The sequence below is a fragment of the Scyliorhinus torazame genome, chromosome 4 (genome assembly GCF_047496885.1).
Source record: "Scyliorhinus torazame isolate Kashiwa2021f chromosome 4, sScyTor2.1, whole genome shotgun sequence".
NCBI lineage: Eukaryota > Metazoa > Chordata > Chondrichthyes > Carcharhiniformes > Scyliorhinidae > Scyliorhinus > Scyliorhinus torazame.
In genome coordinates this window covers 267,197,165-267,223,508 of record NC_092710.1, presented here as the reverse complement: position 1 = coordinate 267,223,508, position 26,344 = coordinate 267,197,165, and the positions used below count along the sequence as shown (strand labels likewise).

At 47.1% G+C, this 26,344-nt stretch overlaps 1 protein-coding gene across 4 annotated transcripts in view; it reads left to right on the top strand.

Annotated features, from left to right (window-relative positions):
- Window positions 1–26,344, top strand: part of ankrd6b (ankyrin repeat domain 6b) — a 334,311-nt gene that overhangs the window by 137,314 nt on the left and 170,653 nt on the right. For all 4 annotated transcript variants that reach the window (XM_072499767.1, XM_072499764.1, XM_072499765.1 and 1 more), the window contains exon 2: window positions 17,687–17,806. The gene's annotated coding sequence lies outside the window, so the exon portion shown is untranslated. The remainder of the gene's footprint in view (window positions 1–17,686; window positions 17,807–26,344) is intronic.

The window sequence follows — 26,344 nt, the reverse complement described above, 5'->3', positions numbered from 1 at the left end:
GCCGAATTTTCTTAGTTTCCTGGGTAAGTACAGTCGCTGTTGTGTTTTTTTGGTGGTAGCGTCGACGTGGGTGGACCAGGACAGATTTTTGGAGATGTGCACCCCTAGGAATTTGAAACTGCTAACCATAACCACCTCGGCCCTGTTGATGCTGACAGGGGTGTGTGCAGTACTTTGCTTCCTGAAGTCAATGCCCAGCTCTTTAGTTTTGCCGGCATTGAGGGAGAGATTGTTGTCGCTGCACCATTCCACTAGGTTCTCTATCTCCCTCCTGTATTCTGACTCGTCATTATTCGAGATCCGGCCCACTATGGTCGTATCGTCAGCAAACTTGAAGATGGAGTTGGAACTAAATTTTGCCACGCAGTCGTGTGTATAGCGAGTAGAGTAGGGGGCTAAGTATGCAGTCTTGCAGGGCTCTGGTATTGAGGACTATTGTGGAGGAGGTGTTGTTGTTTATTCTTACTGATTGTGGTCTGTGGGTCAGAAAGTCGAGGATCCAGTTGCAGAGTGGGGAGTCAAGTCCTAGATTTTGGAGCTCTTCCCTCCACTTTCACCATCTGAAGAAACCTTCCATTAAACCAGTGTGGCTTTCGACCAAACTGTTCAACAGCTGACATGATTTTCACTGCTTGGTAACCTCAAGAAATGCCAGGAGCAACATCAACCACTCTAGGTGGCCTTCATAGATCTGACCAAGGCTTTTGACTCAGTCAATCGGGAAGTACTGTGGAAGACCCTGTCAAAGTCTATCTGTCCAGAGAAATTCATCAACATTCTCCAACTCCTCCACAACAAGATGTCAGCGACAGTCTTCACCAATGGAAATAAGACAGAAATCTTAGGGGTCAAGACTGGAGTCAATCAGGGATGTGTCTTCGCCCCCACCTTTACCCCATCTCATCATCACCATGCTTCACCTTGTCAAGAGCAAGCTTCCCAGTGGAGTGGACATCGTCAATAGGATGGATGGAAAACCGTTCAACCTCAACCGGTTGAAATCCAAGAAGAAAATAGCACCGACAGCGTTTCTGTCCCATCAGCTTCAGTATCCGGTTGACATCGCCATCTCCATTCTCTCTGAAGAGAATCTCCAACTCATGTTTGACGGAAGCATACCAAAGAATCAGTCTCGGCCTCAACCTCAAGAAGACTCCATTCCTTTACCAACCTCCCAGGGCAAGATCTGGTCTCTTCCTCCTCCTCCTCCTCCCCCCCGCCCCCCCCCCCCCCCCCCCCCCCACATGGTGTTCGGGCCAGGGCGGGGCTCTGGCAGTCCCAGTCCTAGCGGGCCCTATGCGCCGGAATGGGGGGGGGGGGGGGGGCGGCATCCCAAGTTGTTTACCTCGATCACTGACATCCCCTGGAGTTCCTGGACTCCATTCTTTGAACTCTCCCATGAGAGGGAGATCTCAGTGGCCTTTTTTAGGTCCAGGAAAGGCTTGGCCAGCAATTTCCGCTTAGTCGTCAAATTATTCACTCCGCATACAAGGCGGTTCTTAAGCATCTTGGGTAGGGATGGCCCATAGTCACAAAACTCTGCCAATTTATGCAATCGGCTAAAAACCTGGGAATGGACTCACATGGGGCCCTCTCGGCTGTATTAAATCGATACCTCTGTACAATAACTGACGGTTTGACATCGTAGTGGTTTCCCACAAGCACCACTAGCTCTTCAAATATCTTGAGTCTGGGACCATGGGGTACCTGGGGCTCTTTTTGATGCTGAAAGTGAGGGCCCCACAGGCGGTCAGAAGAATTACCGTCTGGCAATCATCCCTAACTATAAAGTTTGTCTTAAGTATCGCATACTGAGTCCAGTCCTCTACATGCGCATCGAATGCATCGAGTCTGCCAAAGAGCGGCATTTCCAAAATGGTGCAAAACCTATTCCTACGTTAAGAGAGGTGGCTGTGCTTCAAAGGGTTAGCAGTGCTGACTGGAGTTCCACTTTATCCTCATTGCCAATTTAGTAGTCATGGAGGAGCCTGGAAAGGAGAGTCAACAGAAGGTTTATTTACAAAAGCAAAGTATTTACAAATATCAGTCCCAGTTCCAGTCGGGTCGGCTTTGCAGCTCTGCTCCTACCTGGGCCGGTTTTTATGGTACTGAGTTGACTAGCTCGCTGATGGGCTTCCAGCCCTCATCAGGGAACCTTGTACTCCACAAGTATCACAGGGAGATTATTCAGGTTGTGGGTCTCGTGGGGGTTATAACACCACTCCTGTGAGGTGCCTTGGGATGGTATCCAATGTGAAAGGCACAATATAAAGGTTATGTTATTCTTTAAGTCTGAATAAAGATTGTAGACTTCCAGTTAACACAAATACTTTATTCAATGAGTTTGTTCTGTTTCCAGAGCTTAACTAGATATAAAACAGTCAAGAGGTATGACCAGTGAAGCTCAGGTAAACTGCCTATGCTGAACTGTCTGTCTGCTGCTGCTCACTAGCCCTGTCCTCCTGAAAGAGGCGGATCCTACCTTGGGTCGGACCCTTTATACCCGTCTCTGATGCCCTCTAGTGATGCTGTGGCTGTTACATCTCTCTGCAGTCCCTGGTGTATGTGCAGATCTGTGTATGTACATCTCTTAACGTAGATGTACAGATCACTACAAAGGTAAGCTGTTATTGTAAATATATTCTCAATATTCACGCACAAACGTATTACATGAACTGCAATAATGCATTGACATTTATTTATTTGACACAAATGCACTTTTGCAGCATGACGTTCAGGAACTTAGTTCAGAGCTCTGATAAGTAAATATAAATTGTAGAGATGAGGCAGCATCTAACTGACAGTCTTGGGAAGAACTGGAATCTGCCAGGGCAGGAATACACAGGATTTGAATTGTTCTATTGTTCAGACATGTGTATCCAATCAATCAGTACAGACGGTATTTTGGACAGCTATCAGTTTTTGCGGATTCCTAGACATGCCTGCTGTGTCTATAAACAATTTTAGAAATGGAAAAATTTGCTCCAATTGCCTCAACACTCCCTTGATTAGCAGGGCAGCTTGCTGTTGAACTTGCACCAATGTCTGATCGGTAGCATGCTGGCAGGGGCCCAGGCTGATTCAATGGCTCATTTTTCTGACATTCCCTGTGTGGCTGCTTCATAAACACTAAACAGGCCAGGAGACTGAGATTCTTCTGTATTTTCTAAATGTGCGTTCCGTTCACATTTTCGTCTGCACTATTTAATAATAATAATTTAATAATAATCGCTTATTGTCACAAGTAGGCTTCAATGAAGTTACTGTGAAAAGACCCTAGTTGCCACATTCCGGCGCCTGTTCGGGGAGGCCGGTACGGGAATTGAACCCGCACTGCTGGCCTTGTTCTGTATTACAAGTCAGCTGTTTAGCCCACTGTGCTAAACCAGCCCCATTTTAGGTTAGGTCTTAACAACCACTAATCCACATATTTTGAACAAGTTGTCAAGCTTTTAAAAGAAAATGAAACCTGAGATATGGGGCGAAATTCTCCGGAAACGACACGATGTCCGCCGACTGGCGCACAAAACGGCGCAAATCAGAAGGGCATCGTGCCGCCCCAAAGGTGCGGAATGCTCTGCACCTTTGGGGGCCGAGCCCCAACCTTGAGGGGCTAGGTCGGAGCCGCACGAATTTCCGCCCCGCCAGCTGGCGGAAAAGGCCTTTGGTGGCCCGCCAGCTGGCGCGGAAATGACATCTCCGGGCAGCGCATGCACGGGAGCGTCAGCGGCCGCTGACAGTTTCCTGCGCATGCGCAGTGGAGGGAGTCTCTTCTGCCTCCGCCATGGTGGAGACCGTGGCGGAGGCGGAAGGGAAAGAGTGCCCCCACAGCACAGGCCTGCCCGCGGATCGGTGGGCCCCGATCGCGGGCCAGGCCACCGTGGGGGCACCCCCCGGGGGCCAGATCGCCCCGCGCCCCCCCCCCCCCCCCAGGACCCCGGAGCCCGCCCGCGCCGCCTTGTCCCGCCGGTAAGGTAGGTGGTTTAATTTACGCCGGAGGGACAGGCATTTTAGCGGCGGGACTTCGGCCCATCCGGGCCAGAGAATCGCGCGGGGGGGGGCCGCCAACCGGCGCGGTGCAATTCCCACCCCTGCCGAATATCCGGTGCCGGAGACTTTGGCAACCGGCGGGGGCGGGATTCACGCCCATGATGTGGATGTAAAAAAAAAAAAACTATACAGAGAATTTTCAAACACTTGACCTCCATGTTTGGTGAATTGAACCCATCATATTGTGTTATTTGGCACGGTCAGTGTATGAAAGCTCAGGTGCCGGCCTTCCTACTTCTCCTGATATGTCTTTCAGATGGAGCTTTAGGTCCGGAACCCACCTACCCCCTCAATGGATCTAAAACATCCCATGGCACTATTTCGAAGAAGAGCCATGAGAGTTATCTCCGGTGTCCTGGCCAATATTTATTGCCCCATCAACATCACAAAAAAGACCAGGTTATCTGGGTTTCCCAATCTGTCGTGGCAGGCACCAGCAGAAGAACCCGCAGGAAATTCACACTGGTGTAAAACCGATTTTTGGGCCTCCTGCCAAATTCGCCTCACACCCACCGTGGAACCTGTCAGTCGAGGTTTGGGAGAATTCCACCCATTTTTTTTTCCCCACCAGATCTTTCCATTATTTTTCTTTCCAGGCTTCTGTTCAGTGTGGTCTCCGACTTTCAGTTGATATTTTAATTTTGCTTCGCTAGAGTTTTGTCCAGAACTTTACTCAGCTAAAATGTCAGGAAAGGGGGTGTTGGTCGGGTATTGCACTGAAGATTCCTGCTGCTTCTGGTTTTATTACCCCAGAGTGTGTATCTTTGATGCTGTTCCTTTTGACTGACTTTAATTGCAGTCTATGATCCTCTCAATGACTAACTGCTCTGGGATCTTAAATTTCGGAGAGATTGTGGGGCCTGAGGCAAAAGCAGGGTTTTAAAACCGAGAAATGCTTGCTTATTTTGACATAATACAGCTGTTGACTAAAGGTTGTAAAGTAAGAAAACAAAGTGGCTTGCATTTATATAGCATCTTTCAAATCCTCACCAGCTCCCAAAGACCTTCACCCCAATGGAATATAGGCGTTATTGTAAAAGAAAACGCTGCAATTTGGTGGCTCCCATTTTAAATCTTTTCATGGAAACATTGGACTATTAATTCCTGTCCACGCATTAGTGTTGCACTTTTACCAACCATCAATAGGCCAGTAATGCAGAATAAACCACCCCCTTCATAAACAGCAGAGCAGGCCAGTGCCCCCATGGGATTCTCCTGTTTCCATGGTTTCATTCCTGGTGTTTTGCTGATGAGATTGTTGAATGAAGCAGCTTTGTGACACAGGATTGCTTGAGGCTGTGACTGCAAGCATCTACTTCATTTATGACCCAGAGGAGCTGGTGATTGGACCTACAATAATAATAGGAGAATATCTCTGCCATTCATGAACTTTGATCTCTGGCCAAATCACTCTCACTGAGTACAAAATAGCCCTTTAGATCTGTCGAGGAATGCTTCCTCAAAATGCAGTCTGTGCTGCTTTGGGTGGCATGGCAGCACAGTGGTTAGCACTGTTGCTTCACAGCGCCAGGGACATGGGTTTGATTCCCAGCTTGGGTCACTGTGTGTGCGGATACTGCACGTTCTCCCTGTGTCTGTGTGGGTTTCCTCCCGAAAGACGTGCTTGTTAGGTGAATTGGACAGCCGCCAGAATGTGGATACTAGGGGATTTTCACAGTGACTTCATTGCAGTGTTAATGTAAGTCTACCCTACACAGGATCATAAGATGACCCCCATCCCAACAGAACCCGCTTGCGAGAGATCAACGAGGTGAAGGCCAAAACATCTGCCCCGTTCCTGTCTGCAACTCCAAGTCTGACACATGTGTATGTGATTGGCTGGGCCCCTCCCACACTTCTCTGAAATATCATCCATCCCCTCAAACAACCCCCTCTACTTCAGGTGCACTCTGTGCACTACCTTTAGCTGCATCAACCACAGCCTTGCACATGAGGTTGAGGCATTCACCCTCCACAGCGCCTCACACCACAGTCCCTCCTCCAGCGCCTCCCCCAGCTCTTGCCACTTAGCCAACCCTCTCCAGAGATTCCCTATCTTCCTTCATAATCCAATAAATTGCCGAGACAACACCACCACCCCTCCAACCCCATCACTGACAACACCCTTTCCAGCAATGAGGAGGGCGGTGCTACTGGTAATGTCAGACAGACCTTCTTCACAAAATCCCGCACCTGCATGTACCTGAAACTCTCCCCTCACAGCACCCCAAACTTTGCCCCCAACTCCTCCAGACTCGCAAACCCTTCTTCTAGGAACAGATGATATAGAGCTTTGAACACAGAAAAGTAATTCCAATGTACTTCACAAATGTGTGGAAAACCATTGTAGAGTACTGAGAAGGTAAACCTGTATATCTGACTACAATGTATAATTCTGTATTAAAGACGTACTTTCTCGCAAACTTACCTATCATTTTGGGAGGGAGATGAAGCTAACCAGTTGTGCGCCTTTTCCATCATGGTTTAGCATAAATATCGTAATGGGTTCTGATGTGACTTAGAAACATAGATCATAGGAGCAGGAGGAGGCCATTCAGCCCTTTGAACTTGCTCCGCCATTCATTATGATTATGGCTAATCATTCAACTCAGTAACATGTTCCAGCTTTCCTCCCATGTTCTTTGATGCCAAGTGCTATATCTAATTCCATCTTGAAAATATGCAACCTTTTGGCCTCAACTGCTTTCTGTGGAAGAGAATTCCACAGACTCACCACTCCCTCTATAAAGAGGTTTCTCCTCATCTCAGTCCTAAATGGTCTACCCCCTATCCTCAGACTGTGAGCCCTGGTTCTGGACTCTCATACCATCGGCAACATCCTTCCTGTATCTACCCTAACTCGTCCTGTTAGAATTTTATAGGTTTCTATCAGATCCCCCCTTCCTTTTAAGCTCCAGCAAATATAATCCTAAATGACTCAATTTCCCCTCATACATCAGTCCCACGCTCCCAGGAATCAGTCTGTTAAACCTTTGTTGTACTCCCACCATAGCAAGAATTTCCTTCCTCAAGTAAGGAGACCAAAACTGCAGACAATATTCCAGGACCCTGCATAACTGCAGCAAGACATCTCTGCTCCTGTACGCGAATCCTCTCGCTATGAAGGCCAGCATATCATTTGCCTTCTTTACTGCCTGCTGCACCTCCATGCTTACTTTAAGTGATCGGTGTACAAGGACACCCAGGTATCGTTGCACATTCCCCTCTCTCAATCTGCAAGGGCAGCATGGTAGCATAGTGGTTAGCACAATTGCTTCACAGCGCCAGGGTCCCAGGTTCGATTCCCGGCTTGGGTCACTGTGCGGAGTCTGCACGTTCTCCCTGTGTGTGCGTGGGTTTCCTCCGGGTGCTCCGGTTTCCTCCCACAGTCCAAAGATGTGCAGGTTGGGTGGATTGGCCATGCTAAATTGCCCTTAGTGTCTAAAATTGCCCTTGGCGTTGGGTGGGTTACAGAGATAGGGTGGAGGTGTGCATTTGGATAGGGTGCTCTTTCCAAGAGCCGAGCAGACTCGATGGGCCGAATGGCCTCCTTCTACATTGTAAATTCTATGAAAAAAAAATTCTATGAATCTATAGCCATTCAGATTTCCTCTAAAGAAAATGAGTGCCTTTCTTGGGATGTTCCAAAGCCAATGAAGCACCTTTGCAATGTAGAGATACAATCAATCATTTCTCACACCACAAAGTCCAAAGATAAACAGTGAAATTACCAATTCTAAAATGTTTAGAGAATGGTCCGCTTATCTAGTTTATGAGTAGCCGTCTGAATTCTTCATAGCAATGGAGATTACCAGGTAAAAGGAAGCTATTGAGCTGGCATTACTTTTAGTTCAATTCCGATAAATTGCATATAAGAAAATGAAATACCAATGAGTACATTTGCAATATTCTTATTTTAGGGACATTAAGCCACTTTAAGCTGCAGGAAAGTCTATTCCCCTCTTTTCAAAATTAAGAGATGTATGCAGAGATTAAATTTTATGCTTTGTATAAAATATGAAATTGTATATGTACAGCAAAAGCAATAATTACTTCAAAGTAAACCAAGTAGGTGGAGGATATATATATAGAAATTAATTAAGCCAATTTAATATCATTAGCAGCAAGAATCCTATTAATTAACAGGCAATGAACATTTTGAATTTGAAAGTTTTGAAATTTAGATATTGGAGAGTTGAAGTCTAATAGATCAAGTTGCCTTTATTGATTGCTGGTATTTCTTTGCAATTGCGTCTTTCCTGTCGAGATTGCAGCCTTGGCTAAGAGGAGCTAATTCAGCAAAGACCAGGAATCAAGTGACCTTCAGGTCGTCATGGCTCAGAACCATTCTACACAAAACACGCTCTATGAAGCTATGAGAGCGCTTTTAAAATATCTGATATTAATCACATGAGACTTAATTAAAGTTATTGCCACTGATTAATAGGATATGGCAATGTGACAATGAATCCGCAAGATATGTTCTAGCTTGCAGTACAGGAAAGGCTGTTGAAGAAAATTGGGAAGAAGACAAATGCAAAGTACACCATAGAGGATGGAAAGGTAAATGATACCCATAATCCATGTATGCCACTGAGGCCAGCTCAACATACCCAAATAACAAAACCAATAAAATGTTGAACTATATAGCCAAATGAGTAAAATAGACATTGGAGAAAGTAATGACCAAACTTTATGCTTCTGTGGCCTGGCCTAGTGTACTATTATTTTTAATTTTTTTTAAATTGTTTTTTAAGCGGCAATTTAGTGTGGCCACCTGCCCTGCATATCTTTGGGTTGTGTGGTGAGACCCACAGAAACATGGGGAGAATGTACAGACTCCACATGGACAGTGACCCGGGGCTGGGATCGATCCCGGGTCCTCGCCACCATGAGGCAGCAGTGTTAACCACTGCCCCACCATGGCGCCCTGACTACTGTACTGTCATGAACCAGCGGATGTTAATTGCTGCTCAAACCAAATCCCAAAGGAAAACTTGGTCCATGTATAACAACCCTTTTTTTTGTGTTCTGACAATAAGGGAAAAGAAGTCTACTGAATTCAGGTACGACAAATTACAGCAACACTTAGGGGATTTTAATCATTTAAATTGAAACATAAACAAAAGAAAATAAATCTTAAACACAAGATTGCAGTTACACAGTTAAATTTGCTTCATAGAATTCACCTTAAAAGAACTTCAGGACTTCCGGTGGCTGCCATGAGCGGGTAGGTCATGTAATCGGCAGCTCCCGCCGCAAACTGACTAACGGGCCCTTTTAAGGAGCTTTAGCGGCTCCTCCTCGACAAAACTCGGCAGGCAAATGGCGCTAAAAGGCTCCCCGCATCAGTTTATGGAGGGGACCAGGAGCTGGACGGTGAAACAAACAAGCACCAAGAAGCGGGTGGAACGGGCGCGGGAACATAAAATGGCGGCAGGCTCAGATCAGGCAGCATAGGCCCAGTGGTCGCGGGAACAGCAGGAGTTCCTTAGAAGTTGTTTTGCTGACCTGAAAACGGAGATGCTGGCCCCGATGAAGGCCTCAATGGAGAAGATGGTTGAGACCCAGAAGATGCAGGAGAAGGCAATCAAGGGGATTGAGAAAACGGTCTCGGATAATGAAGACAAGATACTTTGTCTGGTCGTCAGGGTGGAGGCACATGACGCCTTGCATAAGAAATGGCAGGGGAGGTTGGAAGACATTGAAAACAGGTTCAGGCGGCAAAACCTGTGAATTCTGGGCCTGCCTGAGGGTGCGGAGAGGTCGGACACGAATACATTTGTGATCACGTTACTGGGGACCCTGATGGAGACGGGGGCATTTCCTCGGCCTCTGGAACTGGACAGGGCACACAGAGTGCTTGCAAGGAAGCCCAAAACTAACGAACCGCCGAGGGCTATGGCGGTACAGTTTCACTGCTTCTCAGGCAAGGAACGCGTCTTGCGATGGGCTAAAAAGGAGCGAAGCAGCACGTGGGAGAACAGCGTAATTCGCATTTACCAGGACCTGAGAGCAGAACTGGCCAAGAGGCACACTGGATTCAACCGTGCTAAGATGGCCCTTCACAACAAAGGGGTGAAGTTCGGACTGCTGCATCCGGTGAGGCTTTGGGTCACGTATTATGATCGTCGCCACTACTTTGATACACCAGACGAGGCTTGGAGATTTATCAAGCACGAAAAGTTGGACTCGAGCTAAAAGACAGCCACATTGGGACGAAACGCTCTGGTGGGGATGTTAATTGTTTGATAGCCGGAGGGAGCTATGTTATGTTGTTTCCCTTTTTGTTCCCTGTTTCTCTGGCCATGTTCTTGGCTTTTGTGGAGTTCGGCCACAGAGGGAGGAGAGGTGCCCTATACTTAGGGCTGCTCCTCAGGCATCTGGAGCCGTTTCTTTTGTGGGGCCGGGTTGGCGCCCGGGGTTTGTTGTTTGTTTCGCTAGGGGTCGGGGGGGGGGGGGGGGGGGGGTTGGGGGGGAGAGAAATGTTCCTTGGGGGCTATTAAGGCAGTTAAGTTGGGCTTTTCACAGGAAGGGAGGGGTCTGAATAACGAGGCAACGGGACGATCGGAGACAGAGGCGAGAGCATCCGGGGTCAGCATGAGTCAGCCGACTCACGGAAGCCTAATGGGGGGAGAGTTAGTGTTAAGCTGGTGCTTGACTTGGGGGATTGGGATCGTGGGGCTGCTGGGGGGGGCGGGATGCTGCTTTGCTGACAGAAAAGGGGCCAACTTGGGGGAACAGATGGAGAGTCGGGAGGGGGGCCTCCAATGGGAGAGCTCGAGTAGGCGGGGGACGCGGGCTCGTGGCTGGCCGAAAAAGGGGGATGGCTAGTCGGCAGGGAAAGGGGGGGGTTAACCCCCCGTCCAGGCTGATCACGTGGAATGTGAGGGGACTGAATGGATCGGTCAAGGGGGCTTGCGTGTTCTCGCACCTAAAGGGGTTAAAGGCAGATGTAGCCATGCTACAGGAGACGCACCTAAAACATGCAGATTGAGAAAGGGGTGGATGGGCCAGGTGTTTCATTCAGGGCTGGATTCAAAGACCAGAGCGGTAGCAATTCTGGTCAGTAAACAGGTGGCATTTGAGGCAGGGAGTATTGTGGCTGACAAAGGTTGATACATTGGCTTGGCTAGAATGGCTGCTTCAAATCTTGCACTTTTACAACTCCATCCCCAACTTAGAGCTGTATCCCAGGAGGTCTCACAAAGCCACCACTTCCACACAGCTCAACATCTCTCCTTAAATATAATTTTTCCTTTTCAACTTCAATTCCATTGTCCTTAGCACCTCTTTGAACTTAGCTTTTCCAAAATATAAAAACCTTTCATGTTCTTCCTATTGCCCTCACTTTTGTGTCAAAAAACATTTACTAACCTTTCCTTATCCTTTAACTCCCCTTTTGAAAGTTGACAGCTGAAAATCCAAACCCTTACTTATCTCCTTATGTAGGTTTCTATCCACTGCTTGTTTACTTACAGAAAATAACTTGGCCATACCTACTTCAAATACATGCCTTTAACACCCACACTGCTTTCATGTCTCAAACCTTACCATACAATCAGTCCCCAGCTTAATTAAATTATTTTCACACACAGACCACAACCCTCCTTCACAGAATAACACAATCGACCCCAAAATTATTAAAAATAACAACCACTCTTGTCACAGCACTGAGACACAAGAATGACATTTGAATGCTTGAGGCTGTGTGAAGAAGAGCACAAAACTGACTCTTATTGTCAAAGCTCTGAGGTATGAGGAAAGATTGAGCAGCAACTGAAAAATGAAGATGACAGTGATGATGAGTCATTGACTCCATCTCTCTCCCTGCTGTTTGAACCTGCATCAAACCATTTGCAACCTTGGTATCCTGTTTGACCCTGAGCGGAAACTCCAACCCCCGTCGCAAATCCAGTGCCAAGACCTCCTACTTCCAACTTCATCACATCATCTGTCTTTTCCCTTGCCCAATTCAACTGCTGTTCAGACTCTCAACCAATTCACTATTACCTCTAGGCGCAGCTATTCTAATTCTCCCTTGGCCAACATTCTACCGTGCACCCCTTGTAGACCAGAGCTCATTCCAAACTCTGTTCCCTTTATCAACTTACAACAAGTCATATTTACCCATCATTCCTGTGTTCTGTGACCTACATCGACCCCCAATCCATTAATGCCTCAATGTAAAATGCTATTTTTTTTCCTTCACACCTCCCAAGGTCTTTCCTATCTCTGTCACCTCCTGCAGCCCTCTCAGACTTCTGTAATCTCTGATTTTAATTGTTATCTCGTTGATGGCTGAGCCTTCAGCTGTCCTAAATCTGTTGCGTGTCTCTTCCTTTGAAGCACTCCTTAAAATCTGCCTTCTGAACATGATTTTTGGTCACTTGATGTAATATTGTTGTAGGCGGTTTTGTGTCAAATTCTTTTTGATAACACTTCTGTGAAGTGTTTTGCAATGTTCTATCATATTAAAACTACTATTTGAATACAAGAGATGAGGAGAGGTTTAGGAAGGGAATTTCAGTTTAGATTCCGGGCTGATGGAGGCTCAATTGCCATTAATGGAATAACGAAAATCAAGGATTCCGAGGCCATTACTGGAGGCATGGGGCAGAACCTTCCCATCCCACCAACAGTGGGAAGCTTGGTGATCTGAGAACATAATGTGGCAGGAGGTGAAAAATTGCTTTCCCGACTGGGGGGTGAATTTTAGCAATTATGCTCAAGGAACTCTAAAGGCAGGTTGGACTTCCTGAGGAACAACGATGGGAAGTGCTTTGCATGCATTAGCCAGTCATGCATGCTCATTAAAAAGGCCACCTGACTGGAATTTAATTTCCCCACCCAACAAAATTCCCCACCAGCGGGAAATTTAAATCTTTTTTACAACAGCACGTAAATGGCATACATCTGGTGAGGTAGACATCTTCTACAAATAATGGTCAGTTGCCACTGCATTGTCCTCTTTGGGGAGTGTTTGTAAATGTTGCCCTGTGCTTGAGGCAGTGCAAGTTGCATGGAGGATGACTGAGGGAGGATTAGTAGGGAAGGGCAGGGCAGTGATTGGCAAAGATGGCCCTTCTGTGTGCCCTTTAAATATGGTGCCTGGATCTTCGGCCCATGTGATAACAGTGGGGACAGCGACTTCCTACTCTGCCCTACCAGGGGATTCGCCATGTTCCATGTGGTTGCATAGTTGGTCAGCGCAAAATTGCGCGTGGTCAGCCATCCCACCCCATCAATGGAAAGCACTCCGATTTCCGCTCCTGTCACCAAAAACAGGCTCCGGAATGGGAGATTCCAACCATGAGTTGAAATCCAACCATAGAGGCTGGGGGAATTCAAATTCAATTAATTAATAAATCTGAAATAAAATGCTCGGTTCATTAATAATGATCGTTAAATGACTGAATTGTTGTAAAAATCCATCTGGTCCACTAGTGTTCTTCAGCAGATGAAATCTATGATCCTTGCCCTGTATGGTACATGTGACTTGAGATCTATCATGGTTGGCTCTTAACTGTCCTCTGAAATGGCCGAGCAAGCCACTCAGCTGTATCAAGTCTCTACAGAAGAAAGCACTGTGGGTGTGCTTACATTACATAGATTGCAGCGGTTCAAGAAAGCAGCTCACCACCTTCTCAAGGGCAATTGGGGATGCATATTCAATGTTGGCCTTGCTTATAGTGTTCACACTTCAAGAACAAGTAAAAAAGAGAGAATGTTGCAGAAGAGCAAGGCTGCTTTGGAATTTGAAAACAACAATGAGTATTTTAAACCAAGGCATTGCCGGACCAGGAATCAGTCTTCGTCAATGCGCACTGGAGCAATGGGTGAATGGGACGAAGATGGAATTACGGTGTGAGCAGTAGAGGTTTGGGGAAGCTGAAGAGTTTGTCAAGTGGAAGAAGTTGCGAGATTGGCCAGGAGAGTTGAGCCTAGACGGAAGAAAGGTCTCTATCCACTGCAGTATTATACAGTTGTGCTTTTTATCTAGATTATGGAAAAGAGTTTCGCGCGAAAAGCCAAAAAGATGGCAAAATTAAGTTCTGTCCCTTAGATTATCCAAGGGCTCTGCATTAATATTGTCGTTAACAAAGTTTTGTTTTTACTGAATCCCAAACCGCAGTAACAAAAAGGAAACTGCTTGATTGAAAGTTCAAATAAAATTGCTCTTCATCTGAAAGATGCATCAATTATTGAAATTATTGTTTTAAGTTTTTACTTTTCACTAAGTAGGGTGAAAATGGGGGTTGGTGTGTATTTATTGATTAATGTGTTCCCAATCTCGAAATGCATTTGCTGTTTCTGTATTTCACAAGATTTTACATGTGTTATTGGAAACACATTCCAATAACACTCACTTCCAGCACTGACCTGCCACCGTTGCCTTTGGACTCCCCCAAAGCCCCAACTTACTAATTAGGGAGTCCTCGAGCACACCCACCACCCCACCTCATAAGGCCAAGCTCTCCCACGCCCGAACCTCAGGATAGGCAAGATGCCCCCCGGCAGTGCTACTACCAGCCTGGCAAAACCGCCTAGGCATCCTGGCACTGCTAAGGTGGCACCCAGATGGCAGTGCCAAGGTGTCCAGATGGCGGTGCTAGGCTGGCAGCACCACAGTGTCTGGGCTGCATTGGGAGTGCTAAGGTACCACCCTGCCCAAAGCCTGACTACCCAGGGCCCCCCTGATCAACTGGAGAGATTTCCCCCAAGTGCAGTTACTCCTGGCCCACGTTTGTGGAAAGCCGTGCTAAATGGCGCCGGGGAGGTTTCCGAGGCAAAGCCGTTCGATCCCGCGTTTAGGGATACCCTGGCGTAGATGCATTCAAGCAAGACAAACTACTCACTTGAATATGAAAATCTGGATCCCACCCAGTGAAGGCAAGATCTAGATCGTGACATCTTGCGAGGAATAACGAGCGTCATATATCTCAATTTACCAGCCTCGTCACGTCATTGAGGCAGGCGCGAGGAGGCTGGCAGATCGCGCCCGATGTATCTCTATACAGTGACTTTCATATCGCAAAGCATCCAATCAGGCACTGAGCAAGATTTTGGAATAAACGATAAATGACTGATCCGGAGAAAATGGGCGGGACCCTCCGTTAGCTGACACCAAAATCGGGAAAGGCGATTGGGCAAACCTCCTCTCCTCTTATTTCTAGCACCTTGATCATTTCCAATTTTAATTGCTCTGTTATTGGTGACGGTGCCTACAGTTGCCTCGGCTCCAAGCTCTGGATATCATCCTTACACCTCTCTAGTTCACTATTAAGACATTTGTTAAAACCTACCTCTTTGATTAAGCTTTTTCATCTGACCTGATATGTGAGATTCTCCGGCCGTTTGCTGGTGCGGTGGAATTCTCTGGTCCCGCTGGCAGTGCAGCCCCGCCTGTGGGTTTCCCAGCGGCGTGGGGTGGTTTCAATGGAAAATCCCATTGACCAGCAGCGGGAGTGGAGATCCAAGAGAGCGGACAAGTTCTTGGCCCTCGCTAGCAGCGGTAGCGGGGCAGACTCGCAACGGAGAGTCCCGCCCAATATCTCCTTATGTGCTGTGGTGTACAACTGGTTTTATGATGCTCCTGAGAATTTGCCTTGGCACGTTTCATTTTTAAAGGTGTTATAAACATAATATATTATTGTAAAATACTTGTGTGTATATAATGTATATATAATTATATGTAATGAGAACAGACCCTCATCTGAATATGGTGAAGGGGAAGCATTGCACTGTAAATTAAAATGCTGCTTTTAGCTAAACATGTATTAGCAACTTGACTGATATCTGGAGGAACTTTGAAGTCTATGAGAAAGACTTTAAATTTTAGAGCACGCTTTCCCTCCAAACCTCCCCCATCCTAGCAAGCAAAGACACATGGCTGGTTCTATTTTCAGGGAACAGCTATTAGCGGTGAGCCTCTGCAATGAATTCTGAAACATTATTGCAGATGGGTGACTTTTGACATTTTGGATGTTTGAGATTAGCGATTTTTATTAACGGATCCAGCAAAGGGAAATCACATTAAATCTCACCATTCTCTTATTATTGGAGGGTAGCATTTAGTGGATGTGGACATCTTGAGGAAGGGGAACTGCGGCGACCTGTATGGGTGACTAATAGGAAGGACAGGTACATAACTGGACGAGACAAGGGAAAAGTGGGAAAAAGACTTGGTGTTTGCAAGAGTGTGGGGACTCTGGAGGGAAGCACTGCACAGGATCAACGCCACCTCCACATGCGCAAGGTTAAGCCTAATGCAGCTAAAAATGGTGCACAGAGCCCATTTAACCAGAATCCGAATGAACATGTTCTTCCCCGGAGGTGAGGGACAAATGCGAACGGTGCCAAGGAGGACCGGCCAACCACGTTGACAAAGAGTCATCGGACTCGAAACATCAGCTCTTTTCTCTCCCTGCAGATGCTGCCAGGCCTGCTGAGATTTTCCAGCATTTTCTCTCACGCCCACATGTTCTGGTCTTGCCCCAGACTAGACAGGCACTGGACAACCTTGCTCGAGGCGATGTCCAAGGTGGTGCGGATGAGGGTGGAGCCTTGCCTGCGAGTGGCTGTCTTTGGGTTATCAGAACAGCCAGATCTCTTCATGGGGAGGAGGGCCGACGCCCTTGCCTCCCTAATTGCCCGCTGGAGAATCCTGCTTGGCTGGTGGTCAGCAGCACCTCCCAAAGCTGCAGATTGGCTGTCCGACCTAACGGAATTTCTCCAAATTGAGAAAATTAAATGTGCCATCTGGGGGTCGGAAGTAGGCTTCCACAAAACGTGGAAGTCATTCACCCAGTTATTCCAAGACCTGATTTTAGCCAACAGCCAATAAGCCAGAGGAAGGGAGAGGGAAGCCACGGTACAACAACGAACACAAACAAAGGGGGGAGGGGGGAAATAAAGAAGCCTGGAGCCCAACCATGTCCAGTAAATAACAAAATACACGGTTTCACGCCAACAAAACAGGAACAGGATATAAGAACTGATGAGGGAAGAAGGCACGCCAGACGACTGGAGTGGAAGGAAGATTAGAAAGAAAAGGGAGGGGGTTGGAGGGAGGCAGGGGATCCAGCTAGATATGAAGGCCTACTGGAGAATGTGAAACAAGAAGCTGTAATGTAAATAACGAAAGACAGCTGATGTGAATAATGGAAGACGACCAATGTATACATATTCTTGTTTTCAATGTATGTTCCTGATTACCTTTGCTCTGTATAATATGAAAAATGCTTAATAAAATCCTTTTTAATAAAATTATTGGGGGGTAGCAATTTTTCCTTTTTCCTTCTGAGGAGACAGAACTTGGCATCGTTTTTATAAAAATGTCAGCTACCACATAAATTCAGTTTAAAACTACAAGCGGAAAAAAAGTTTCTGGAGCATAAATTGGTGCTCTTTCAAGGCAAAACGTTACTACTGCAGATTTTCAGAGCATGGAAAGTCCGCGATGAGAAGGAGCTTGTCATCGAAAGCAAACACTGCTTGAAAGCCAAAACAATCCCCCGCATGAATAATGATTAGTCAGGCTGCAACAACCTGGTTTATGTGATTGGGCTGATAAGTGTCTTGATGAGGTAATTCAATCAAATAATGTGAGCATTTACATTTCTTCTTGCTTCAGGGAATTTTCTGAATGAAAATGTGCTAGACTGATACGAGGAGTATTAATCATCAAAATTTCATAAATCGAGGGACGTCTCGTTTCCCATTGTGGTGAAGGTTATGGGAACGTGTTTCCAAGGTAAGCAGTGTAAGCAGTTATGAATTTACTCATGTTGATTGACCAGGACAGTTGCGATCTCAACTGCTTTCTTTGAATAGTCTCTTATGTCCATTGGAGAGGTCAGTTTAACATTGCACCTGACAGTGGAGTACCTCCATAGTTTTAGTGGGACTTGACTCTGTGGTCTTTTGCCTATTAGAACATACAGTGCAGAAGGAGGCCATTCGGCCTATCGATTCTGTACTGACCCACTTAAGCCCTCACTTCCACCCTGTCCCCGTAACCCAATAACCCCCCCTAACCTCCTATTAGTTGAGACTATTACCACTGCAGATCTCCGCAGTGAGTGTGGCTTCGGCAAGGCCTTCCCCAATGAAGCCTCCCCAAAAATAACAGAGTCCCATGCATAGTGCCAGGAAACACTCCACTAAATCCACCCAAAACAGGACTCTTTTTTTTTTCATTAAATTGCACCCAATATCAAAGAACAAAGAAACTTACGGCACAGGAACAAGCCTTTCGGCCCTCCAAGTCTGCACCGACCATGCTGTCCGTCTGAACTTAAAAACCCCTACCCTTCCGGGGACCATATTCCTCTGTTCACATTTTATTCAAGTATTTGCCAAATCGCCCCTTAAAAGTCACTATTGTATCTGCTTCCACTACCTCCCCCGCTGCGAGTACCAGGCTTGTACCACCCTGTGATGTAAAAATCCTGCCTCGTACATCTCCTTTAAACCTTGCCCCTCGCACCTTAAATGTATGCCCTCTCGTTTCATTGAATGAGGTTGGAGCAGGGTAAGGCTGTAAGAAGATTGTCAGAGGACTGATTAAAAGTAATGGGTCTGATTGTACATCCAATTTAGTGTTCAGGACTCGTGATCCAAAGGAAAATCATTATTAAATGGCAAGTAGACACATAAAGAAAAACTAAGCTTTCTGTCACATAAATAACTCCACAGTGAAGCCCTCCTCAACACACCAGGTTTGTCTACATGTTGCTTTCAGGTGTCTTAGTAACAGCTTTTGTCTGGCTGTGCTTTCATGAACTAGAAAGAGAGCAATTCCATACACAATGACAAATTTCAGCATGCCCCACAGCACACATTACTTTTGTGGGCTATTCTGGTTAGGATAGATCTTGCATAAAGTGCATAAACAATAAGGAGACTGAAAAGGCTCTGCTGTAGCAGCTGTTTCTTCACATCTGTGAGTGCTACATCTTGACTATCACTGGATAAAATGTGAGACTTTTAACGAGGCTGCCAGTGACATTCGAAATTGAAGTTTCCTGAGCCTAATGCTATTTTATTTTTCCTTTCTTCTTAAAGGAGTACTAAAGGGGAGAATGACTTACTAACTTTGTAACTAAGATCTGATAAAGATTGCTCTGGTAAAGATTTGTTTAAATCCAACCATTTAGCACTTTGTTGTTTAGTGGCCATGTGAGGCAATCACAGTTCCACTAGTGAGGTTTTAAAAAAAATTCTTTCCTGGGATATGGACATCGCTGGCTAAGCCAGCATTTATTGCCTATCCCTAATTGCCCATGAGAAGGTGGTTGTGAGCTGCCTCCTTGAATCGCTGCAGTCCATGTGGTGTAGGTGCATACACAGTGCGATCAAGGAGGGAAAAGGTATGTTGAAAACTTATCAGCTCCTGGTGGCTTTGGTATCACAAACTAGCTTGGAGCAATGTTAAAAGTGAAAGAAATTCAGAACATTCAATGTGAAGGGAAAATCCAGCTTTGAAATAAGAATCCATTCCACACAATGATCATTTCACTGGTTAGATAGAGATCGTTTATACTGCGGAGAAATAATTGCCAAATTGATACAACTAATTAAGTAAGATAATGAAGACACTCCATTGGAATTCTTCAAAGTACGTCTGATTGGAGAGTTAATGTGTTGAATGACAAGTTCCCATGAGTCAAATGATTGTTTTTCTCACCTCTATCTAAAATGTTCAGCATCTACTTTATATTATTTTCAAGCACAGATTATAATGTTCCATCATATGAATGCAGTCAGATCATTTTCTGCGACCATGTACAGTATAATTACTTTTACTGAAGCAGTTTACATTTCACATTACTGACCTTGATACTTTCAACAGTGAAACCTAAAATAATATTATGGGTTGTGCCATTGTCCAAAGGCACCCTGCACCGCCCTTGCCCTTTGTCTCCCATCTTATCTGAACAGATGTAATTGTAAAGGTAGCATAAGAGAATTATTTTTGACAGTTTATAAAATGAGCATCCAAATCTCAGTTTGAGTATTTTGACTTATTGAAAAAAAGGTGACCTACAGCAGCAATTCATTGGATTTCATTCATTGGTGTGAAACTTTGCACTTATTTAAAGGCTGTGAATTGGACTCTCATTAATTGGAATTATTCATTCCATACAAGGAAGTGCAAATTGGTATTTAACAGTCCTCATCTAAAAATGTTGAAAATAAATCATTAATAAATGCTCAGAATAGGCAAATGATTACAGTTCAATTTTCTCATCTGCATATGATTATATCTTGTAACCCAACACAATGATTTGGAAATGAACAGGGGAATTGTTCTTGTTGATCTGGCCAATGTTTACCTTTCAACCAGCATTACTAAAACAGATTATCTAGTCATTGTCACACGTATTGGGTGAGATACTCTGGATGTCCACGTTGATGCACGATCAATTACACAAAGACGAGAGTTGGATGCAATCGAGGCTTTATTACACTAAGATGTGTGGCCTCCTACAGCAGCAGGTGAAATGGCTGCTGTACGAGGAGCACACATATTTATACTCCGCCTACTAGGCAGAGCCAGCAGGCAGGGAACTACCCTCGTACCTGTAGTACAGGGCCTTACCACAAAGCACCTAATATATACATCAGTGGTGACTACCACACACGTCGACGATCCCACGGACCCACCGCCGACAGCACCCCTCCCACCCCCACCTCACCACTGGTCTCTTCTCAGTGTGGGGTAGATTTAATGGGAAATCCCATTGACAGCGGCGGGAACAAAAGATCCCACCATTGGAATTTGGCCGCCAAGGAACACTTTGCGGCAAGGCCAGAGAATCTTGCCCATTGTTTTTGGGAGTTTGCAGTGTACAGATTGACTGTCACGTTTCCTGTCAAGTGTACCTACACTTCAAAAGTACTTCATCAGCTGTGAAAGGAATAGAGAGATCCTGGTCCAGATTTTCGCTCTGGGTCAGGTGTGCAGAGACAGGAGAATTTTAGCCCAAGATTTCATTTCCGTGGCGGCAGCAGTGCCAAGGTGCCAAATTGCCCATGCCAGGGGTCGGGCCTGGGATACCATGCCCATTAGAGATGGGGCTCGAGGACCCCGAAGAGGTGCGTTGGTCAAAGTGGGAGTGGTCGGGGGACGCAGTCTGAGTGGGGGGGGTGGGGGGGGGGGGGGGGGGGGGGGGCAAAAGATCGGGGCTGCCTTTCTCACCAGTGCAGGAATTGACTTAAAATAGTGTTTAAAAGGGAGTTCCTCACCAAGGCCAAAAAAACCAGCAAAGTGCCATTGGATGCAGGGCCGAGAAATACAGCGAAACCCACGCAAACACGGGAAGAATGTGCAAACTCCACACACGTGACCCAGAGCTGGGATTGAACCCGGGACCTCGCCGCCGTAAGGCAGCAGTGCTAACCACTGTGCCACCATGCTGCCCTTAAAACCTGTTTCTTTAATTGTTTTTATTTATTATTCATAGAAATTTGGGAGATGGAGACCATAAGACGTAGGAGCTGAATTAGGCCACTCGGCCCATCGAGTCTGCTCCGCCATTCAATCATGGCTGATATTTTTCTCGTCCACATTCTCCTGCCTTCTCCCCATAACCCCTGATCCCCTTATCTCTGTCTTAAAGACACTCAGTGATTTGGCCTCCACAGCCTTCTGTAGCAAAGAGTTCCACAGATTCACCACCCTTTGGCAGAAGAAATTCCTCCTCATCTCGTTAAATTGCCCTTAATTGGAAAAAAAAGAATGGGATACTCTAAATTTATGTAACAAAAAGAGTTTGGATAACAACCTGAAAAGCCCACCTGTAATCCTTTAAATATTCCATCATTTCTAACCCTTTCCTGCCTAAAGTCCATAAATGCATTGCTATCCAGATCCACAATCACCTTTCAGACAATTTCTGATGTGAGTCTCTATATTCCAGCTTGTGCCTTGCCCACAGCCCCAGCATTGCACAAGTTGCAGTAGCAATACCCATAGTGAGTCCAATCCATGCACGTTATTCCCTTTTCCCCCTCTGTAACTTTTCTGCAATTGACTTTAGCACAGGGGTAAATAGCTGGCTTTGAAAGTAGACCAAGGCAGGCGGGTTCGATTCCCGTACCAGCCTCCCCGAACAGGCGCCGGAGTGTGGCAACTAGGGGCTTTTCACAGTAACTTCATTTGAAGCCTACTTGTGACAAGCGATTTTCATTTCATTTCAATGTTCCCAGAAGGTGGCCGCTGAGACCTCCCCGTTCTGATTCAGCTCCATGTAATCCCTAATCACCAACCTCACCTTTTCACAAATCCCCTTATCTGCCAAAAGACCCAAATCTAGCTTCCATCCCGGCCTCTGCACCTGCCCTGAACTAAGCCTCACCTCCAGCAAAAGTGGCACGTGATCTGAAATCACGATTCCCGCATTCTCCGCCTCCACCACCCACATCAACACTGCTCGACTCACCACAAAGAAATTAATTCTCGAATACACCTTATAACCTTCACCCCAATTTCTGAAACCTCCACAGTTCAACCATCTCCATATGTTCCATAAAACCGCCCAACGTTTTTGCCATCCTCAACCATCACAGTTAAAACCGCCACCCATAATCACTGGTGAGCATCTAAGTCCGGGATCATTCCCAGTAAACCCTTCACAAACCTCACATCACCCTAATTCCGCACTTGTACATAGACAAGCACCACCGGCGAAGGATGGTGCCTCGCACCTGGGTGCCACTCCTAGCACCAGCGGAGACCAGTCCTGATTCTCCACTGGCTGCAGCACTTAGACTGTGGAACAGAAAATCCTGAGGACTTTTTGATAGCTATAGTTACAAATGCTGAAATAACTAACCAAGAAATACCATCTACAGAAAGGAATGAGGACATTTACGAGGTCTCAAGTAGCCAAGTTCAAGCATGCCAAATTCTACCGAAAAGGAATAGACATCCACCACAGAGAATTGTGTGTGTATATATATATATAGAATGAGTACAGAAGGAGATCTGTTGTATAAATGTCAATTGTTGTCATTTTGAAATAAAGAGGGAGGGAAGTTATTTTCTTTAAAATTTCCAATTAAGGGGTAACTTAGCGTGGCCAATCCTTTTACCCGGCACATCTTTGGGGTTGTGGGGGTGAGACCCACGCAGACACTGGGAGAATGTGCAAACTCCACACGGACAGTGACCCGGGGCTGGGATCGAACCCGGCTCCTCAGCGTGGCCAATCCACCTACCCTGCACATCTTTGGGTTCTGGGGGCGAAACCCACGCAAATACGGGGAGAACGTGCAAACTTCACACGAGGCAGCATTGCGGGAGGGATGCTATGTATCTGAGAATACATTCTTGCTGGTTCTGCGTCACATGATGTGTAGTGACATCAGCAGAGTGTTTGAGCAGGTTTTTGGCAGATCACAATCTTTGATTGTAGGAATAACAATAAACCTCTCATCCTGACTTCCGGTTGCGGCAGGGATGAGCTAGCCGCACGTTTCGGCGGCTCCAGCTCCGACGGAACTTCGGGCTCTTTTAAGAGCCCCAACGGGGACTTGGACGGCCGTAAAACCCGGTGCGAGGCGCGAGGGAAGGGAGCCCCCCCCCCGAAAGACGGAGGGAAAAACCGGCGCCGGCGGCTGCAGCCCGAAGAATCTGCAGCCAGAAGATCAGAGAGAGAGAGAGAGAGGGAGTGAAACAAAATGGCGGCGGAGAAACCACAGGTGACATGGGGGCCTGAGCAGGACGAGGTGGTAAGACGGTGCGTGGACCTGCTGAAGAAGGAGGTAATGACCCCGTTGTTACAGGCAATTGAGGGGCTTAAGGAGACTTTAAAGACCCAGGAGACGGAACTTCGCGTGGTGGAGCAGAAGGTGTCAGGTATTGAGGACGAGGTCCTGGGCCTGGCGGTCAAGACTCAGACGCACGAGGCACTTCATAAAAAGTGTGCTGACAGGATTGAGGCCCTTGAAAATGGAGCGCGAAGGAAGAACCTTAGGGTACTAGGTCTCCCGGAGGGTGTGGAAGGAGTGGACTGTGGAGCGTACGCAAGTAAGACGCTGAGCTCACTGATGGGTGCTGAGGCCCCTGCGGGCCCCATGGAGGTGGAGTGGGCAAATCGGATCCCGGCGAGAAGACCAAAAGCGGGAGAACCACCGAGGGTGATAATCGTGCGATTCTACCGCCTTAAGGACAGAGAAGAGGTCCTGAGATGGGCCAAAAAGGTGCGGAGTAGCAGATGGGAGAATGCGGTGGTAAGGATCTACCAGGATGGGAGTGCGGAGGTGGCGAGAAGGAGGGCGAGCTTCAACCGAGCCAAAGAGGTTTTGCACAAAAGGAAGGTGAAGTTTGGGATGCTGCAGCCGGCAAGACTATGGGTCACGCATCAGGAGAGACATTATTATTTCGAGACAGCGGAGGAAGCATGGTCCTTCACCAATAAAGAGAAACTGGACCGGATCTGAGGGACTGATGCTGCAGGAAACTGTTATTATTGTTATTATTGTTTTTGTTAATGGGATGGTGAAAGTTAAGCGAGAAGTAAACAGGGAAGGGGGGACACACTGGGGAAATGTGGGCGCTGGTGAGGGGGGAGAGGCAGGACATAGTCAGAGAATGGGGAAGGAGAGGGGGAGGGGAAAGGGAGCTGCGCCATAAGAGGCGGGACATGTTAAGGGATGTTCCTGCGCCAGAAAGAATAAGGCGGGAAAACAGGCGCAAGGCGGATGGGAGTTCCCTCACACCGGGGGGTCCGAGGAGCGAGCAGGAGTAGCCGGGGTCAGTTGAAGTCAGCTGACTTACGGAAGTGATATGGGGGAGCAATCAAGCTAGATAGGGATCTAGCGGGGGGGGGGGGGACAACTGGGTTGCTGCTGAGGAAATCCAAAAGGAAATGGCTAAAGAGAAGGTGGTCGGGGGCGGAATGCGACGCTGGGGGAGCGAGCGGGGGCGCGGAGGCGGGATATGGGACTGGCCTAGAGAAGGTAATGGCTGGTCGACACGGGAGGGGGGCAGGTAGCCCCCCAGTGAGGCTGATCACGTGGAACGTGAGAGGCCTGAATGGGCCGATAAAAAGGGCCCGAGCGCTCGCGCATTTGAAAGGACTAAGGGCAGACGTGGTTATGCTCCAAGAGACGCACCTAAAGGTGGTGGACCAAGTTAGGCTAAGGAAAGGATGGGTGGGACAGGTGTTCCACTCAGGACTGGACGCAAAGAACAGAGGGGTGGCCATTTTGGTGGGGAAACGGGTAGCATTTGAAGCAAAGAACATCGTAGCAGATAGTGGAGGTAGATATGTAATGGTGAGTGGTAGGCTGGAGGGAATGGAGGTCGTGTTGGTTAATGTGTATGCCCCAAATTGGGACGATGCGGGGTTCATGAGATGGATGCTGGGGCGTATTCCGGACCTGGAGGCAGGAAATTTGATTTTAGGAGGGGACTTCAATACGGTGCTGGACCCGGGGCTAGATAGATCCAGCTCAAGGACTGGAAGAAGGCCGGCAGCGGCCAAGGTACTTAAGGGGTTTATGGACCAAATGGGGGGAGTGGATCCATGGCGATTTCTTAGACCCAGGGCTAGGGAGTATTCCTTCTTCTCCCACGTCCATAAAGTGTACTGCCGGATAGATTTTTTTGTTCTAGGAAGGTCGTTGATCTCTAGGGTGGAAGAAGCTGAATACTCAGCCATAGCGGACATTGGGTGGACCTGGAAGTAGGAGAGGACAGGGAGCAGAGAACACTCTGGCGATTAGATGTGGGACTGATGGCGGATGAGGGAGTGTGTGCAAGAGTGAGGGGGTGTATCAAGAGATACCTGGAGGTCAATGACGACGGCGAGGTCCCTGTGGGAGTGGTCTGGGAAGCACTAAAAGCGGTGGTCAGAGGAGAGCTGATTTCTATTGGGGCCCACAAAAGGAAAACAGAGGCCAAGGAAAGGGATAGATTACTGGGGGAGATTTTAAGGGTGGACAGGGAATTTGCAGAGACCCCTGAGGAGGAGCTGTACAGGGAGAGGAGACGACTCCAGACCGAGTTTGACCTTCTGACCACCAGAAAGGCGGAGGTACTGTGGAGGAAGGCACAGGGGAGGAGGTATGAATATGGGGAAAAGGCTAGTCGCCTGTCGGCGCACCAACTGCGAAAGAGGGCAGCAGCGAGGGAGATAGGAGGAATTAGGGATGAAAGGGGAGACACCGTGCGAAGGGCAGGAAAGATAAATGAGGTGTTTAAGACCTTTTATGAAGAACTGTATAGGTCTCAGCCCCCAGAGGGAGAGGAGGGGATGCGGCAGTTCCTGGACCAGTTGAG